Source organism: Aquarana catesbeiana, linkage group LG01, assembly GCF_042186555.1.
Source record: "Aquarana catesbeiana isolate 2022-GZ linkage group LG01, ASM4218655v1, whole genome shotgun sequence".
Lineage (NCBI taxonomy): Eukaryota > Metazoa > Chordata > Amphibia > Anura > Ranidae > Aquarana > Aquarana catesbeiana.
In genome coordinates, this window is record NC_133324.1 from 614,206,583 (window position 1) to 614,219,469 (window position 12,887).

The 12,887-nt window shown below is 42.4% G+C and overlaps 1 protein-coding gene across 8 annotated transcripts in view; it reads right to left on the reverse strand.

Annotated features, from left to right (window-relative positions):
• PTPN13 (protein tyrosine phosphatase non-receptor type 13) overlaps positions 1-12,887 on the reverse strand; it is a 457,782-nt gene that overhangs the window by 377,147 nt on the left and 67,748 nt on the right. The gene's annotated exons all lie outside the window — the stretch shown is intronic.

Genomic DNA, 12,887 nt, shown 5'->3' on the forward strand with positions numbered 1-12,887 from the left:
TAGTGCAGGAACTACTTTAGCAAATTGGTGCGGCGCCACAAAATCAGTGTCGATTGGAACAGTGCCATTGCTGCCAATAGTCATGCGATTTGATCTCTCAAATTGCATGACAAATCGCTCCAATTTAAACCTAGGCTTCTGCACACCTGCAAGTTAATGATAAAGGTGGAATCTTATATATATATATATATATATATATATATATATATATATATATATATATATATATATATATATATATATATATATATATATATAACAGCTGTGGAGAATTGCAGGTAATTAATTTAGCTGGTGGATAGGCAGTGTTGTATGTGTCAGCTTTAGTTTACATTGGCGCGATTTGACATGTCAAAGCGGTGGCAATTGCACTGTTTTAATTGGTTCGACTTTGGGGTGCAATTTGTATTGCTATCAGTGCAGAAACCTGCACAGATGTCTCTGAAATTCCCCCTGCAGTCGGGACTGACATGCGGGAATGAAATAGTGTGATTTCAGCTGAACGATTTCCTCCCTCTGTCAGTGTGAACCAGGGCTCAAACTGGGCCTTTTGTTTATGTCATTCACCTGCTGCTAACCCAGGGACACCCTTTCTTATCGAACGCCTTTAAATATCATAAGTATAAATACAAATTTGCATATCTCCAAACAATATAATAAAATTCTAATCGTGGTTGTGATCAAATATTCGCAGCAGCGATTAAAAGAGTGTGGTTTCGCCTTCTGACCCAGATATAAGTCATTGTAATCACCCGGAAGTTCCTGTGCTGGTCAGGATCTCCATCTAGGTGGACATGGCAAGGTCCCTCTTTAGCAAAGAGGAGATGCTGCTCATTTTCCGGATAAGGGTATGATATGTACTTGATCAATGTGGGGTGGATGTGGTAGTTAGATTTGGTGTGGGTGGGGTTCATTGATTTGTTTGGCATCCCCACACATTTGCTTCTGGCCCATGTGCACACATCACTTCCTGCATTTGTTCTGCTGATGTAAATGCAAGTATAAATGAGAGCTTCTTTCTATTAAAATATATACGACTTGTTTCACAGTTGAGCAACTTTGGACCTCCGAGTTGCTTGACAAGTTGTACCCCATGATTCTCAATGATAACTAGGGATGGGCCAAACACCCCCCTGTTCGGTTCGCAGCAGAACACGCGAACAAACAAAAAATTTGTTCAAATACCGTTAAAGTCTATGGGACACAAACATGAATGATCAAAATTGCTCATTTTAAAGGTTAATATGCAAGTTATTGTCATAAAAAGTGTTTGGGGACCTGGGTCCTGCCCCAGGGGACATGTATCAATGCAAAAAAAGTTTTAAAAACTGCCGTTTTTTTGGGAGCAGTGATTTTAATAATGCTTAAAGTGAAACAATAAAAGTGTAATATTCCTTTAAATTTCGTACCTGGGGGGTGTCTATAGTATGCCTGTAAAGTGGCACATGTTTCCCGTGTTTAGAACAGTCTGACAGCAAAATGACATTTCTAAAGGAAGAAAAAAGTCATTTAAAAGTGCTAGCGCTAGTGCTGGTGTTCTGCCGAGAAAGTTCCCCCCAGCGGATAAAGACTCCCCTGTACTGCGCAGGCGCAGCGCTTGTGCAGTACGAGCCGCCGAAAATAGCTGAAGCTGAACACCTGTGAGTCAGCTGTACACGGCGCCTGTAACAGGGCTCGTTGCGCTCGCCACGCTTCAGGCACGGCCTCTCTTCACTCGGCATATTTTTATTCTAACTCTATGTCCACTTGGATGGTGGGGCTTGAACCTGACTCATAGCAGAATGTAGTGCGCAGGCGCTGTGTAGAGCTGAGGATCAGCTGTTCAACTTCGGAGACTTTCGGCAGCTCCGTAGTCGTTCGTACTGCGCAAGCGCATCGCATGCGCAATACAGGGGGGTCCTTACCGCCGGGGGAACTTTCTCGGCAAGATACCGGCTATTAATGAATTTTCGGTCCTGACAATACACATAAAAGTTCATTAATAAAAACGGTCTCTGATTCCCCCACCGTCCATTACCAGGCCCTTTGGGTCCGGTATGAATATTAAGGGGGACCCCCCTGCCATTTTTAAAATTTTTTGCGCGGGGTTCCCCTTAATATCCATACCAGACCTGAAGGGCCTGGTATGGAATTTGGGGGGACCCCCACGCCATTTTTTTTTTTTTTTTTTTTACATTTTGGTTCGGGGTTCCCCTTAATATTCATACCAGATCCAAAGGGCCTGGTAATGCACTGTGGGGGATCCCATGCAATTTTTATCAATGAACTTTTATGTGTATTGTCAGGACTGACAATTCATTAATAGCCGGCACTAGCGCTAGCACTTTTAAATTACTTTTTTTTCCTTTGAAATGTCATTTTGCTGTAAGACTGTTCTAAACAAGGGAAACATGCGCCCCTTTACAGGCATACTATACACACCCCCCAGGTACAAAATTTAAAGGAATGTTACACTTTTATTGTTTTACTTTAAGCATTATTAAAATCACTGCTCCCGAAAAAACGTCAGTTTTTAAAACTTTTTTTTTGCATTGATACATGGTCCTGGGGCAGGACCCGGGTCTACAAACACTTTTTATGGCAAAGAACTTGCCTATAAGCCTTCAGTGAGAACTTTGGATTTTGCAGGTTCGAGCCCCATTGACTTCCACTATTCCAGCATATGTGATCTGACAGGCATTATTGACGGCAATAGCGCTGCTTTCCATTTGCATTAGTGCTGAGTTTCTGAGAGTTGAAGTCTTTCTGGCCTTTTTTGAGAGCTATTTTTTGGCATTGCAGGATAATTTTTAGGCGCTATAGTAAATGACCCCCTATACTACAAAATACTCCCACAAATTGATTGCAACCAAGATTTGTTATAATAGCTGCCCTAGTGTTAGTTTTTGTCTGTCGGACTAGCATACAGACGAGCGGATTTTTCGACCGGACTCGAGTCCGTCAGAAAGATTTGAAGCATGTTCCAAATCTAAGGTCCGTCAGATTTTTGACCGAAAAAGTCCGCTGCAGGTCCGATGAAGCCCACACACGGTCGAATTGTCCGCCAGATTTGGTCCGTCGGCGTCCGTCGGACCAGTCCGGTCGAAAAGTCCGACCGTGTGTACGCGGCATTAGGATTTTGTTGTCTAAAATGTAGCTTTGCTCCTAATTAAAATTAAAAAAAAAAAAAAAACAAAAAAAAAACAAATCAACTACAGGTGAGTTTAATTATTCATTAAACATGTGTCCAGTAGACAGTTGATTATAAAAGGGCGTTATTTAACCACTTCAGCCCCAGAAGGATTTACCTCCTTAATGACCAGGCCATTTTTTTGCGATACGGCACGGCTTTACTTTAACTGACAATTGTGTGGACGTGCGATGCTGTACCCAAATAAAATTGATGTCCTTTTTTTCCCCCCACAAATAGAGCTTTCTTTCGGTGGTATTTGATCACCTCTGCGGTTTTTATTTTTTGCTCTATAAACAAAAGACCGATAATTTTGAAAAAAATTTTTTTTTTTTTCACTTTGTGCTAGAATACAAAAAAAAAAAAAAAGTAAAAAAAATGATTCCGCAATTTAGGCCAATATGTATTCTGCTACATATCTTTGGTAAAAAAATTCCCAATAAGCATATATTGATTGGTTTGCTCAAAAGTAATAACATCTACAGACTACGGGATAGATTTATGGACTTTTAATTTTTTTTATTGTTTTTACTTGTAATGGTGGCGATCAATTTTTAGTGGGAATGCGACATTACAGGACAAATCTGACCCCAAGCGACACTTTTTGGGGACCAGTGACACCAATAAATACAGTGATCAGTGCTAAAAAAAAATGCACTGATTACTGTAAAAATGACACTGGCAGGGAAGGGGTTAACATCAGGGGCGATCAAAGGGTTATGTGATCACTCAGTGTGTTTCTGTGTGGGGGAAGTACTGACAGGAACACCACAGAGATCGCTATTCCGGATTACTAGGAACAAACCATCTCCACGTTCTCTCGTCAGAACAGGGATCTGCCTTGTTTACATAGGCAGATCCCTGTTCTGCCTCCGTGAAGCGATCGCGGGTGGCCAGCAGACATTGGGTCCGCCGGATACACGCACATCGGCTCCTTCTCTGTGCAGCGGGCGCACGCCCACACTATCTATTGCATGAAACAAAGTACAGGTACATGGTTTTGCGCAATAGAGCCACCCTGCCGCAGTATATATGCGGTGGGCGGTCCTTAAGTGGTTAAAGAAAACCCCTTCCATTTCACGCTGTCAGCATTGACATCACATGGAAAAGAAATGTCACAAGGTCTGAGAAAGGAAATCTCTTTACATACGAAAGGTGAGGGCTACAAGAAGATCAGCAAGTCTTTACTTATCAGTCAGAATACTGTAGCAAAAGTGATACAAAAATTAAAAAAGATGGAACTGCAGCCATCTCACAGAGACGTCCAGGCCATCCATGGAAATAAACACCTCGACAGGAGCATCTTCTGATGAGAAGGGTTGAAGAAAATCACCATGCAAGGTCACTGCAGTTAGCTAAAGTAGAAAGCCAAACTGGGGTGATTGTTTCCCGTGACACAAAATAGCGTACACTGCAGAGGAATGGTGTCCATGGGTGTCGTCCACGAAGGAAGCCTCTCCTAAAGCCCATACACAAAAAAGCAAGCCTGGAATTTGCCAGGGCCCATGCTGAGCTGCAGTGTGCATGAGCCCTTCGAGACGTCACTAGTGTGCTGCTCACTGTACTTCTTGTAGGTACTCCACCACCAATTCTTCCCTGGGAACGTAAACTGATTTTTTCCCCATAGAGTTTATAAAAGATATAAAGAGCAATTAAAGTGGAGGTCCGCTGAGAAAAAAATATTAAAAGCCAGCAGCTACAAATACTGCAGCTGCTGACTTTTAATATATGGACACTTACCTGTCCAGGGAGCCCGCGATGTCGGTAGCCGAAGCCGATCCATCCTTTGGCTCTTGGCGGCTGCCACCGCCATCCTCGGTAAGGGAATAAGGAAGTGAAGCCATGCGGCTTCACTTCCTGGTTCCCTACTGCGCATGCGCGAGTCGCGATGCGCGTCCTCTCAGTGTCTCACAGAATACAGCAGGGGAGGAAGGGGTAGGCGCCGGAAATGCCATAGGTCACCGCAAGCGCCACGGTAAGCTATGCCAGGAAGTGGGAGCAAATACCTGTATTAGACAGGTATCTGCTCCCTCCTCCCCCCTGAAAGGTGCCAAATGTGGAAGTTCCATTTTTGGGTGGAACTCCACTTTAAGAAAAATGTTTTCTCTGGCAAGTTTTGGCTTAGTCTGGTAGCAGTGTCTTAAATGAAATTAATAATTTTTAAAAAAAAATCTGTAGTGCATCTATAAATTTTACTCAGTAATGCAAAAAGAGCTGGAACTCTGACAGTATTTGTTAAAGAAGAATTCCTAAATAAAAAAGGAAAGAGGTAAACTACTGTTAAACCGCCTTTCTTAGATTCAATTTTTTTTACCATCTCCTGGCCATCTGGTGAACGAGGCCTAAGACTTCTGCTGGATGTGATACCTTCACTGTAAGGCTCGATTCACACTGTTATGCTGTGAAAATGGACATTGGTGCATAGCAGTACCGTTTATTCCTAAAGGCACCCCAATGCACCCTGCCTGTGTACGTAAGGTAACATGCTACCATGCATTGTGGCACACTGTATTACAAAACATAGCGCATGCACTTTTTTTTATGTGTTTTGGTGCTTTAGGCAGCCCATGCAAATAAAATAAACACAAGTTAACATACAGCAACAGTGTGAACTAAAATGTGTACTACATAGGAAAATACTATTAAAAATACAGTTTACGAAACTAGTGATCAGAATAGAATAGATACATGTGTGAAGAGTGAGCATTCATAAAAATCATGTTGATATGAAGAAATCTGAAAATTGTATATTATTGTTAAGCGTTGTCCATATCCACTGTTTCCATGAAAGGCCATGCATATGCTGATCTGGCAAACTATAGCTACTGACTAAGTACTTTCCTGCTGGCTGATAGCAATTTTTTAATCCTTTGGAAAACTGTATGACTAACCATCCTCACTGCTGATAACAAACTGCCTAACAAGACAGGCACAGGAAGTCAAAAAGCTTGAAAAGATGTGGAATGCTCACAGGGGAATATACTGAAATTTTGCAAGTCATTCAAAGGGCATGAATAGTTAAGACATTTCTGAGATTCATTATAAAGAAACAATGCATTCTATAGTGAGAGAGTCATTGTTAGGTCTCCATAAGAGTTTTTCAACTATGGTATATGCACTCCAGGGTGTATTTCTAACAGGCAAGAGGCTTGTCTTGGATAAAATTAGGGCTATTATTGCCATTGTTGTGGTATTTTTTCTGGTATTATTTCTGAATACTTCTTATGAATACATTTTAGTCTTAAAACCAAAAGATTATCAAACAAATAAAAAATAACTCAACATAATAATTTTATGTTTGGAGCTTTAGTGGATATGAATGATGTCCATTTAAACCAATTTTGCCTCATTCCAGGCTCAAAATTATTTTCCTAATGCCGTGTACACACGAGCGGACTTTACGGCAGACTTTTCTACGTACTTTACAGCGGACTTTCTGAATGAACGGACTTGCCTACACACAATCCACAAAGTCCGTCGAATTCGTACGTGATGACGTACGACCGGACTAAAACAAGGAAGTTCATAGCCAGTAGCCAATAGCTGCCCTAGCGTGGCTTTTTGTCCGTCGAACTAGCATACAGACGAGCGGACTTTTCGACCGGACTCGATTTCGACGGATTGATTTAAAACATGTTTCAAATCTAAGTCCGTCCAACTTTTGAGAAAACAAAGTCCGCTGGAGCCCACACACGATCGAATTGTCCGACAAAATCCAGTACGCCGGACCAAGTCTGCCGTGAAGTCCGCTCGTGTGTACGCGGCATAACACCTCCCTCCCACCCACCTCTAACCCACCCAACAAGGTATTTTCCCCTTACCTTTTGAAGCCAAAAACACTTACCCAAGTCCCCCACCACCTCAGTTCTGGATGTAGTGGACCACAAAACCAGTGGTGTGAATGGAGCTAGTGATCGCTAGTCCCCTATCCTCTCCCCGTGATGATGCCAGTCTGTTTGGGATCCTGGGAGAACACAGTCGCTGGACATCTAAAAGAAGCGTGCATGTCTTGCAGGCACCAATGTGGGCACCCAGAGAAGGATCCAGGAGAGGTCACTGCATTATTGGAGCGCATTCGGCGCAGTACAAATCCCATATCAAATCAAGCAAAGGACAGAAGTGTAAACTAATCATGCTTTACTATATTACACAGTACTATGAATTTATCAAATTCAGCTTGTTGATTGGAATAGGGATCACAGAGAGGAACTCACCAGTGGGTTAGTGTTCCTTTCACAAGCAGTACGGTTTAGGCTGCAGTGGAGGTATATGATAAAAACTTTGTAAATCCCCTGGATTAGAAAACTATCTCAATAGAATTACAATGTTTTGGCAGGTGAAACAATTAACACATATGTATTCAACCTTGTTTTTGGCTTAGGGCTCACTCAGATGGGCTCTCAGCCACAAAAAGATAATAGATGTTTCTTCATGCCATACTGTATGAGGCCAAGTCCCAGCGTGAATGAGCCCTTACACTTAAGGCCCCTTTCACACTTGTACGACTTGTCCTACGATTTTGGATTGCAAGGTCGCATGACAAGTCGTTCCCCATGATTTCCAATGACTACCATTCATATTAGTATGACTTCAATGACCTCAGCCCATTGAATATCATTGAAGTCGGATCAAATTTGGATCGCCGTATTAACTGATCCGACTTTGGCATGCGACTTGTGATCTGATGATCTTGAAGGGGAACTCTATGCCAAATTAAAAAAAAAAAAAAAAAAAAAAAAAAAAAAAAAAAACACAACACAGCATGGGTTCCCCCTCCAAGAGCATACCAGGCCCTTCAGTCTGGTATCGATTTTAATGGGAATTCCCACACCGAAAAAATGGCGTGGGGGTCCCCCCCAAAATCCATACCAGACCCTTATCCGAGCACACAGCCCAACAAGTCAGGAAAGGGGATGGGAACGAGCGAGCGCCCCCCCTCCAGAACCGTACCGGTCCGCATGCCCTCAACATAGGGGGGTGGGTGCTTTGAGGCGGGGGGGCCCTGTGCCCCCCCCACTCCAAAACATCCTGTCCCCATGTTGATGAGGACAAGGACCTCTTCCCGACAACCCTGGCCGTTGGTTGTCAGGGTCTGTGGGTGGGGAGCTTTTAATAAGGTGCCCCCCAGATCCCGGCCCCCCACCCTATGTGAATGAGTATCGGTTACATTGAACCCCTACCCATTCACCTAAAAAAAAAGTGTCCAAAATAAAACAAACACAGTACACAGATTTTTAAAGTAATTTATGAGGCAGCTCCGGGGTCTCTTCTGACTTCTTCTCCCTCTTCTAGGGACGTCTTCTGCCTCCTCCGCTGATGTCTTCTGCCTCTGTTGGTTCTTTTCCCCTCTCCGCTGTTGGTTCTTCTCCCCTCTCCAATTCTTCTCCCTCTGCCTGGTCTTCTCCGCTGTCTTCTCCCTCTGTTCTCCTTCCGATGTTGACTCAACACTCTCTCCCGCTCTAATGCTGGGTGCACAGTGTGCCACTACCTATATTGGCATGGATCGGGGGTCACCACCCGGGGCATGATGGGCAGTGACGTCATAAGGGGCGGGCCTCCGGTGACCCCGCCCCATGCCAATATAAGTAGTGGCACACCGCGCACCCAGCATTAGAGCGAGAGAGATCGTTGAGTCAACATCGGAAGAAGAACAGAGGGAGAATACAGCAGAAAAGACTGGGCAAAAGAGCGAGAAGACCCGGCAGAGGCAGAAGACAGTGGACAGAGGGAGAAGAACCAGAGAGGGCTAGAAGACATCAGCGGAGAAGAACCAGAGTAGTGAGAAAAACCGGCAGAGGCAGAAGACATCAGCGGAGGAGGCAGAAGACATCACCAGAAGAGGGAGAAGAGCCGGAGAGGGGAGAAGAAGTCGGAAGAGACCCCGGGTGCTGCCTAATAAAATTACTTTAAAAACCTGTGTTTTATTTTTGACACTTTTTTTTTTAGGTGAATGGGTAGGGGTACAATGTACCCGATACTCATTCACATAGGGTGGGGGACCGGGATCTAGGGGCCCCCTTGTAAAAGGGGGGATTACAGATTCCGATAAGCTCCCCACCCGCAGACCCTGACAACCAACGGCCAGGGTTGTCGGGAAGAGGCCCTTATCCTCATCAACATGGGGACAAGGTGCTTTAGGGTGGGGGGGCCCCCCTGCCTCAAAGCACCCACCCCCCATGTTGAGTGCATGCATCCTGGTATGGTTTGGGGGGGGTTGGCGATCGCTTGTCCCCACCCCCTTTCCTGACCTGCCAGGCTGTGTGCTTAGATAAGGGTCTGGCATAGACTTTGGGGTAGAATAGTAAAGTATCGAACCAGGCAGAAAATTCAGCAATGCGGGTTTATTAACAGCTGGTAACATACAGGTTTATGTTCAAAGTATTACAAGATACAGTTTCTTACAATGCAAGCATATTAGATATAAATATTCTTATCCTCTAACCAAATTGAAATTGTGAATTGTTCTCACCTTGAACCAGAATGGGTCTTTACTGCCAATTCTTGGGAACCTGTCACCTGGTCTGGTCCCCTCACAGAGTTCCGAGTTCCAGCTTGACCAAGTTCGTGAGGGAAATTCACCTGAGACCACATTCTGGAACAAGTTAAGAAGTCTTCTCTGACTCATATGGGGAGACAAGTTAGGACAGATACTTGCCCATTGGTTCTGACCTCTATGATCCGTGCAATAGGGCAGCATACACAGAGTTCAGCCTTATGAGCTCCTATCTGACTTGTCTGTCTAACAATTGTAGAGCTTGCATTTATATACCCTTTACAAGTCTTATCTTAACCATCTCTCTTACATATGATTGGTCGCTAAGATCTACGTCAATGTAACTAACTATAAATCTGACACCTGTTCTACAACCAGATAAACTTAATTATTCCCAAAATTCCTATATGTTCATTAAAGTGATTTATAACTGGTTTTGTCCAATTAAAAACACCTGTATAGAGACAGTCTGGCACCCAGCTGTGTTATCAAACTCTCCTTATCTTGATAAGATTTAACTAAGTTCAAGAATTACAGATTTATGACATTTGGGAAAATGAACTTTCAATAACCCCACCAGATGTGTTATATGTTTCACTATATGTATGTATTTTAGCAGTTTTAATGAGGGCACAAGCAGAACTTTGTTTGACCCTGTCAAACTTAATTTAATGTACTGTACATAACTTTAATTATTTCTAAACCACCTGTTTTCTTATCTTTATCTGTCTGATTTATATGCATTTCAGACTTGAGACAATTCTGTATAACTTGAATCTATTCTAATGAACTTTCACCCAGTAGACTATCTTAATACATTTTCGAGAACACCTGTGTACAAGTACTTGTCATAAAGCATTTAAAGTTCAACACTTAAAAATGAAGACTTTCTAAATCTGGAAAACACAGTATACATTATTAAAGATTAATAATTGTTGCTTTACTTATTGAATAATAATATTGATAAAACCACTACTATATAATAATATGAATAATAATAATTATTATTATCATCAATAAAATATATGCAAATCAATATATAATATGAAATACATTGGCTAATATGAGATTCTACAACAGGGTTCCCCTTAAAATCCATACCAGACCGAAGGGCCTGGTATGCTCTTGGAGATGGAACCAATGCCGTTTTTTTATTTTTATTTGGCGTGGAGTTCCCCCTAAAGATTCATACACGACAGTGCCTGGTATTGTCGGGGATCAAAGTTAGATCCCTGTTTAGGGTCCCAGTCGCAGGGCAAAGTCAGGTCCACAGCCGTACAACTGTCGTGTCGTACAAGTGTGAAAGGGGCCTTAAAGCATATAAATAACCAGGGAACCCTGTAAATATTTTTAAAGAGATTGAAAAAAGAAGCACAGAAGGTATTGGCAATGACAAGGATTACTTGTGATAAAATGACCCTCATCAGGGGGGATACTTGAGGAAAACTGCCTGCAACAATAAAAGGAGTTGTGCTGCACATACACCCTTCATTCTTCAGCAACACTGTACTACAAGCATCAGAAGAAGGTCCTGCAATAATTGCCCATCACAACAGAGATTGGGTACTCTAGCGCTCTGTAGTATTATTTAACACACAAGTGGTGGGTAGCCTCTGATCCCAGACAAAGACAATGGAATGCTACAGAAAATATAGGAACATTGTTATAGAAGTTCCTGGATACATAATTTTACTCACATATTTGTTAGAGCCTGATCAAGTTTTGATTACTACAACCCCATATGCACAACATTTTGTGGTCAAATTGGTCTAAAATTATTTACTGAACTTCTAGTATAGGCGAATTTTAGAACCAAATACATACAGAAGCAAAATAGTGCACAGAAAATATCTAGAATAGTGCATGTCATCATCACTGTCTTTCTCCAAGTAGTAGTTAATCATCTATTTAAGTATACATTTACTTCCACTATATAGCCAGCAGGTATAAGTCAAATCAGCCTATTGACTATATGTTCAATATCACTACCCATCACTCATCTCCTTCCAGCAAGAGAAAAGTCACAATCTTGTACATGCCTATCATCAGTTTATGATTGACTATGGAAACTTCATAATTACAGGCCATGGAAAGACAAAAGGTATATTATGTCAAGCTCAGCTCCAGAGAAAGGGTACACTGCTTGTTACTTTCTTTGTAATCAGTGTTATCAAACTTGCAGATTTATTAAAAGAAAGGAATGGACATTTTATGACATTAGAGAGAGAACATACAATTAAACCATGCAAGGCACAAGTGCAGTAACCAATAACAACGATTCAGATTACACCTTGTTATGGAATATGTAAAGTGAATTCTGTTGGTTGCTTACAGTTGCTACAGTCGGCCCCCTGCAATAAATACTCAATAAGCCCAATAGTCTTTTGGCGTTACCACAATGCAGAACTTTTGTGTAAACTCCAGTAGAGCGCCCTCCGCAGCTCCCTGGAAATCAAAGATTGTGTGTTGGCTGGTTGGAGGAGAGGGTGGCCCTGTATGCTGATGATCTGCTCCTTTATCTTAATGACCCAGATCCTTCTCGGCAGGGTGCTCTCCACATTCTTAAAGCAGGAGTCCGGCGACCAATCTTTTTTTTTTTTTTTTTTTGTTCATTGAGACACTTTGTTAACCCCAAAATAATACTCACAGTTTGGGTGTAATATTTCCGCCTCTGTCTGTTTTCGTACTGAAGAATAACTTAAAAAATGTGATTCTGGGTGTTTCCATCTTGCTTGTGGGCATGTGAAGCCCACAAGCATTGATTTCCTTGATGCGGTGAATGCTGTTCATTCACAGCTTGTTCACATGCATGATCATTGTTTTCGCACTGAATCTTGGGAAGCCTGACATTAAGCTCCCAGGAGACAGTGCGGCGCCGGGGAAAGGCAATAAACACCCCTACTCCCATGGGAGGAGAGACAGGAAGTGCCACAATAAAGTACAATATAAAGGTAATTACAGCGATAAAAAAAAAATTTTGTGCGGCATTTGAACATCTATGCAATTAACTGAAGGAGGTGAGATTAAGTTAAAAATTTGAGTGGAACCCCGTTTTAATACCTTCTCGGAGGTCACAAGCCTCCCGGTGAACTCAACGAAAAACTTTTTCCAGTTGACCCTGAGGCCAGAGTGAGTGCCCCACCTGATATCCCTATGCAATGGGTAGATGCATTTAAATACCTGGGCATAGTGATTTCTAGATCGGTTAAGGATTATATGCAATTA